Source organism: Moschus berezovskii, chromosome X, assembly GCF_049115385.1.
Source record: "Moschus berezovskii isolate FMDL1 chromosome X, NW_MosBer_1.0, whole genome shotgun sequence".
In the NCBI taxonomy this organism is placed as follows: Eukaryota; Metazoa; Chordata; class Mammalia; order Artiodactyla; family Moschidae; genus Moschus; species Moschus berezovskii.
The window spans coordinates 19,289,705-19,297,195 of NC_142488.1; the positions used below are offsets into that span (position 1 = coordinate 19,289,705).

General features: G+C 41.1%; 1 protein-coding gene across 10 annotated transcripts in view; it reads right to left on the minus strand.

Annotated features, from left to right (window-relative positions):
- Window positions 1-6,826, minus strand: part of BCLAF3 (BCLAF1 and THRAP3 family member 3) — a 52,431-nt gene extending 45,605 nt beyond the window's left edge. For 9 of the 10 annotated variants that reach the window (XR_016036969.1, XR_016036968.1, XM_055438132.2 and 6 more), the window contains exons 1-2: window positions 6,670-6,826; window positions 4,312-4,464 (exon numbers count right to left, since the gene is read on the minus strand). The gene's annotated coding sequence lies outside the window, so the exon portion shown is untranslated. The remainder of the gene's footprint in view (window positions 1-4,311; window positions 4,465-6,669) is intronic. The other variant, XM_088834210.1, reaches the window with a different exon arrangement.
- Window positions 6,827-7,491: the final 665 nt, after the last annotated feature.

Sequence of the window (7,491 nt, forward strand, 5' to 3'; positions counted from 1 at the left end):
AAGGTCTGCCCCATCTCAAGAAATGGCAACTCCATCCTTAAGAGTTTTCAACAAAGAGGAAACAAAACTGTCCAATAAACATACAAAAAGATACCCAACACTACCTACTCAGGAAAATAAAATTAAAACAACGGGGTACCATTTCATACTCATTAGATCTGAAAAACTTTTAATCTGATGACCCCCATATGTTTACAAGAAAGAAGGAAAAGACAATTTCTCAACTGAGGAAAATTTGTCCTCAAAAAAACATGAAGCAGAAGCAAACTCTAACTTTATACCCCAAACAGAATATATCCCAAAGCATTTAGGAATGTATATTTTAAAAACTCACATTGAATCAGAAATTTAAAAACTAAGAACAGAAACATATCAAAAAACAGAGTGATATGACTGAAAAAAATTAACTGAACTAAACGGAAAGAATGGGAGAAAAAGACTAAATTATCTCAGAAGTAAAAGTCACTCAGTCGTGTCTGACTCTTTGCAACTCCATGGACTATACAGTCCATGAAACTCTCTAGGCCAGAATACTGGAGTGGGTAGCCGTTCCCTTCTCCAGGGGATCTTCCCAACCCAGGGATGGAACCCAGGTCTCCTGCATTGTAGGCGGATTCTTTACCAGCTAAGCCACAAGGGAAGCCCAAAAAATTATCTCAGAAGGGAAGAATAAATTACCAGGTCCCCCAGGGAAAATAAATGAAATGATTCAGTCACTTTGGCAAACAGTCTGGCAGTTTCTTAAAAAATTAAACATAGCAGTTACCATACGACCCAGCAATTCTAATCCTAGGTATATACTCAAAATAAATAAAACCATACCTCCACATAAAAATTTATACACAAATGCTCATAACAGCATTATTCACAATAGCCAAAATGAAGAAACAACTCAAATGTTCATTGAGAGATGAATGAATAAACAAAATGTGGTATCTCCATACAATGAAATATTATCTGGCCATAAAAAGGAATGAAGTACTGACACACAGTCAGACAGGGATGAATTACGCTAAGGGAAAGAAGCCAGTCACCAAAGACCACATATTACAAGATTCATTTATATGAAAGGTCCAGAATAGGCAAATCCATAGAAACAGAAAGTAGATGGGCAGTTGCCTGGGTGTGGTAGGGTGAGGGGAGGCACTGGGGGAAATGGGCACAGGGTTTCTTTTTGGTGTGATGAATATGTTTTAAAACTAGACTGTGAAGATGGTTACACAACTCTGTGAATATATTAAAAAAAACACTGAATTGTAGACTTTTAAATGGGTGAATTGTGTGGTATGTTAATTATAACTCGGTAAAACTATTACAAAAAAACAACAACTGACAGAGAGTCCATACTAAATGTGAACTCAGCATTTACAAATACAAAAACTGACCAGGAAAGCCTTTGTAACAAAGACGCCACACTGCCAGCACAGAACCAGGTCAACTCAGAACCCACAGAACAAGAGGGCAATCAGCAGATCAGACGAAGTCAGACCTCAAGAGAACAGGTCACAGTTTATTCTCCTAGCCACAGTGGTTGGGTAATGTCACCAGTTCCCAGTAAGGAGGAGCTGGAAGTGGATATAGAACCTCACTGTTGCCTATTATTATTCTACTCTGATTTCAAGGACACAGTTGTATTTCTCTCTCACACAAAAAAGGTTAAATAAATAGGGGAGTGGGTTTCTCAGGTGGTGCTAGTGGTAAAGAACACACTTGCCAGTGCAGGAGACAAGAGACGTGGGTTCAATCCTGGGTTGGGAAGATCCCCTGGAGGAGGGCATGGTAACCTACTCCAGTATTCCTGCCTGGAGAATCCCATGGATAGGGGAGTGTGGAGGGCTACAGTCCATGGGGTTGCAAAGAGTCATATACGACTGAAGCGACTTAGCACATAAATGGGGAGCAAAGAAAGGCTTAAGTACGAAGGTTAACCATTAGACAAAAATAAAAACCTTCCTCTTTTTAAAATAGAAGAGCAAAAACTACACATCATAGCATAAAGAAATAGCAAATATAACAAAATTCACATGATTATAAAATATTATGATAGACCAAACACATCAGACCTAACAATAAATGTGATGGACTTAACACCTATTAAAATAAACAGGTTCAATTTGGCTAACAAAACAAGTATTTGTATAAAATACACATCTAAAACAAAGTAATTGTGAAAGGTTAAAAATAAAAGGATGGCCAAATTATACAAGGCAAATGGAAATAAAAAGAGAGCAGGGGTGGGAAATCTGTAATCAGGCAAAGCAGAATTCAAGTCCCAAAGCATTCATCATGTCAAGGAAAGACACTTCAATGTTAAAAGTAACAATCCTTGATGAAGACAGAACAAATAAAAATACACATATTTACAACAAGTAACACTGCAACCACCTTCATGAAACAAAAACTACGACAGATGCAAGGAGACATAGAAACACTAATAGGAGACTTTCATATAACATGCTTAGTGGTATTAAGACAAAAATGAGATAGAAGATCTAAACAGCAAAATCAACAGGGTAAATCTTAAGTATATTTATCAAACTCTACATTTTGATGCTAGACAATATTCTTCTGAAGTTTCCACATCACATTCACCAAAAATAAGCGTACATTAGGTCACAAAGAACACATCAGTTAGCTGCACATAATAGAAACATTATAAACAAAACTTTCTGATCATAACGCAATAAAACTAGTTTACTAATAAAAACAAACAAATTTCACCTAGAAATTTTAAAACCTCTTATTAAACAACTCCTGGATACTCTAACATAGATCTTTAAAGAAATAATGACAATAAAAGCTCTACATATCAGATTCTATGGAATGCATTTAAAATAGTCATCAAAGAAAAATTAATTGCACTAAACGTATTTATCAGTAAAAATGAAAGAATAAAAGTAAATAAATTTATTTACAAGGTTAAAAAAAAGAAATAAAAAGCAGCAAAGTAAACTAAAAGAAAGCACAAGGAAGGAAATAAAAATAAAAGTAGAGGAAGAGAAAAGTAGATCTAAGTAATAAATCAGAATTCTGTAGTTTTGGGAAAAATTAAAATGGATAAACCACTAAATATAACTTGACTAGGAAAAAAGAGAGAAAGTACAAATACACAAAATAAAAAAGAGCAAAGGGGAAATAACCAATGAAATAGAAGAAAAATTTTAAATCATGAGATTATTTTATAGCCTCTATCCAATAAATTTGCAAGCCCTGATGAAATGGATAATTTTCTAGAAAAACCAATTATTACTAAAAATTGACCACATTAAAAAGCTTGAACAGACCAGTTTCCATAGAAGAAATGGAGAAAGTTATTAAGAAAACATTACATGAAAAAGCAGCAGGCCCAGATTGTTTCACAGGGGAATTCTACCAAACCTTCAAACATCAGATTGCCTCAATGTTCTATAAATTATTCCAGAACTGGTATATCAGGATAAGGATCAAGCCTACAGGAACATTAACCTTTCAAGGAGATGAACCAGCCAAGACTGAGAACGAACATCCTCTGAGGAAGGCGGGAACCCTGGAGCATAGAAGGATGTTCCAATAAAGGAGACTTTCACAGCAAAAGCTATATAGAGACCCAATAAAAGGAATGAAAAGTGTGAATACATGGCTTGAGGAAGGTAAGGAGACTGAGAAAGCCAATTACTAACAATATTTTCCAACAGTCTGTCTGGCAGGGGAGGAGAAGCTGGGTTGCAGTTGAGGGATAGAGGTCTAGGCAGGAGCAACTTGAAATGGGAGCAACTTGAGCAGGTTTACTATTGATAAGGGAAAATTATGTGCATGGCACTGGGGACATAATATAGAATGACAGTCATAGAAGAAATCTGCCTAGGTCCAATTAGTTCAGTGTTTGATTCCTTACTATGAACTCCAAATAATGTAGTCAATTTCTCTCAATATTCCACATTTATATATTACCTTCTTCAAATGTCCAGACTGAATTTTTATCAGCAGTCACATTTTATGATAATTTGGCAAACATTACTCACTGCTAGCAACTGCTAGGGGCCAATCATACAAAGTCAGAAGACACCCAGTTTCTTTACTGCAGAAGCTCAGTCTTCACTGGATAAGAAGGATCACAAAAGTACCAGTACTTCCTAGTTCACTAAGTTGTTTTGCAAACACTATCTCATTTAATCCTCATAAGCCTTTGAGGAAGCCAGAATTACCTCCATTTCACAGATGAAGAACCAAGCCTCAGAAAAGTTAACCAACCTTCCCCAAGAGAAAGATGAAAAATCAGAATCCAGGGTCTCAGACTCCAACATTAACACTTCCCCACCTTGCAACTCCTACCTTCAGAAAGATGACTCTGAAGTGACTGCCTGGTCAGCAGAATTGGACTTCAGCACACTTGAGAATAGTTGACATCCTGCATCACATCTAAAATTGCCGTCTAAATTTGGAAGGCAGCTTTTATGTCCTCTAGCTGCCTGGATATTCTGTAGCCTGTAGGGCACAAAGACTATGTTTTATTCATCAAGATCTCAAGAACTGTGTTTTATTTAGCTTTTTATCTGTCCCCCTCAGCTTTATATAAAGTGCTTTTAATTATTTTCTCCTTCAACATTAGCAGATTCATTCATTTAATTTCATAACTCTGATATCACTGTCAATATAATCCAGGGCATCAGTGTAAAACTTCAAATTTAAAAGGTGAAACAGTGGGGGCAAAGGGTATCACAGAACAGCTTTCTGAATTCAGAAATTAACATTAGAAAATCAATATGCTCATGTGCTCTGACATTTTTACAATATGGTAAAAATTAGCAACAAGACAAAGTATGTTTAAATGTACTTTCCTTTGACCCTTAAAATCACCCTGCAAGAAATGCAAGGTAAAGGCACTATAACCTCCAATTCAGAGTTGAGCAAACTGTCCATGTTCAAGATAATCAGATATACTGGATTTCGAGGAAGTCCTGACTTCAAATCTGTTCACTTTATAATGCCTTTGCCTCACCAAGATAACCCTTCTTTAGGAAACTAGTGAAGGTAGAATAGAAAATGAGAAACAGAATTGCCTTCAACCAATAAGCAGCGTGGGGGGCGGGCGCGAAGAATGTCATCAACAAATAAGCAGCATGGGGGATGTGGGCGGGGCGCGGTGGGAAGAAGAGGACATCTAGAGGAGGATACCTGTACTTGATTGCAGAACATAAATGGCTCTGAAGGGTTCCTATAGAAATCCTTTAACTGTTGCCTTTTGTTAGGGTGGGGAAAAGGACACTCACAGATTGTTGGTGGGAGTGCAAAATAGCACATCCTTTCCAGAGGGAAATTCACATTTAAAAAACCCAACAATTCTATCACTTAGGAATGTACACTAAAACAGTAATCATGGATGTGCAGATTTTACATTTCTCCAACGAAGTGTTTAAGTAGTGACAAACTGGGAATAACCAACTAAGTAAATTACTGCAGCCAAATAACGGAATGCTACGTAGTCAGGAAACAAACAAAAAAACTGGTTATCAAGGAGAATCTACTTCATAATTCATACATTCATCTCTGCAAAAAAAAAAAAAGACGGAAGGTGTATCCCCAGCGTAAACATTCACAACGGTTATTTGAACGGTGAAAGAAGAGTTATCTTCCTCACCGTGGTTCTGTATATTTTAGAAATTGTATATATAAATATATTATCACATATTTCGCTATATAAATATTTCTAATCTGATGTTTTAAAGGCTTCTGGGGAGGGTGTGAAAGAGCAGGGCTTTCAAAAGAACACTTTAGTAGCCATTTTAAAAATACCACGTGAAAAAATAAAGCATTCTACACCGTTAACATTAAAACACTATCGAAAAATAAAGCACTCATCATGAATCTACATCAAAATCTTTTATTTTCAAATTCCAGTCTTTCAGTCGTACCAGCTCAAATTCAGGAAAACGTTAAAAAGGTTGCCTGGCCAGAAGTCTGAGAGACCTTGATTTCTACCTGTAGTTTTTAGTTTGTTTCAGAAAAGAAAAGCAATCACCTAAGAGGCAGCTCGAAAAGCACCTCGGCAGGAAAATATGTGGGAGGATAAGTTTCTCTCAGATTTCTTTCCCTCCCGACCTACGGACAGGGCAAACCTGACAGTAGCCGGCCCAGTTTCCTAAATACACCTCACAGAACCACAGAAGATGCAATTTTCAATATACGTTTCTAAAAAGACGAGTTTTACTTTCCAATGCAGGATAAAGAAGAGCCTTTACTACACTGGACGTTACCAGAGCAAGACGCCGCTTCCCGGCAGGAGAGACTCCGGAGAGGGACAAAGCGGGGGCTCCTCGGCTCGGGCCCCTCCGGCGACTCGTCGGCAGCCGCCCCTGGGAAAAGGGCTCGGTCCCTGGGCACCGCCCCCTCCCCCCGCCCTTCCCCAAGACAGACGCTCATAACCGCTGGGGGCCGAAGCCTGCCCGACGACGGGCGAGGGTCAGGGCCCCGGCAGCAGGTGCCCGGGTCGCCGCCTCTAAAATAAGGAACCGGTCTAATGTTCAGAGATAAGGGAACAGTCCCCCGGGATCCCAAGCTGGGCCGCCGCGTCCTCCCAACCGTCTCAACCGCCCCACCCGCTACCCCAAAAACCGTTCCTCCCAGGGGACGGACACGCCCTCCCCTCGGGCCGGAGCCTCCTCGACTCGCCCGCCCCTCAGGGCCGCTCACCTGACCGAGAAGTTCCCGCGACCGCCGCCGCCGCGACCGCCGCCACCTCCGCCGCCGCCTCCGCCGCCGGTCCCTCGGGCCTCGCCCCTCAAACGGCCGCCGCCTCCCACAGAAGCGGCAACACGACTACCTCAGCCGGGCCGCGGGACCCGGAACCACTTCCTTCCGGAAACGCCTCGCCCCGCCCCCGCCCTGGCCACGCCCACTGTCCGTTACCTCGCGCTGAGCCCGCTCTCCCACCGACCTCTGCTCTCAACTCTTTCCCAGTGACGGGTGCCCCGCCTGAGTGGCTCCGGCTTGAGCTCCTGCGCCCTCTGCCGGCCGTTCCCACCTCTGCATCTCTGTCCAGGGCGCATGCGCCGTCTGCCGCTCTCCCTCCGGGAAGGAAGGAACGGAAAGGAAGGAACACAATGGGCGCAATGGTTCACGGATCCTGGAGGTTAAAGGTCAGGGGTCGGAGCTCCCCACTCAGTCACGGACAGGAGTTTGGTCCCATGGATTTCAGCCCACCCGAACCTGCAATGGCTGTGGCCTCTTTCCTGCCTACTCAATCTCTAGCCATTCCCCATGGCCTTAAATTAAGCTTCTACCCAAAAAACAAAACCTTCCCTCTAGACCTTCCAAACAGGTTAATGATACCATTATCTCTCCACCATGCAATTAAAAATATTGCTAGCTCTCTCTTTTTTTTTTTTTGCCAGCTCTCTTGATTTCCCTCCTCCCACACTCCATTCCAGCACCCCAAAGGTAGGATGTTCTCACTCTTGAAGCTTTCTCACTTGACACTTTGATGTTCTTTTTACCCCTTGAAAGATTTCTCTT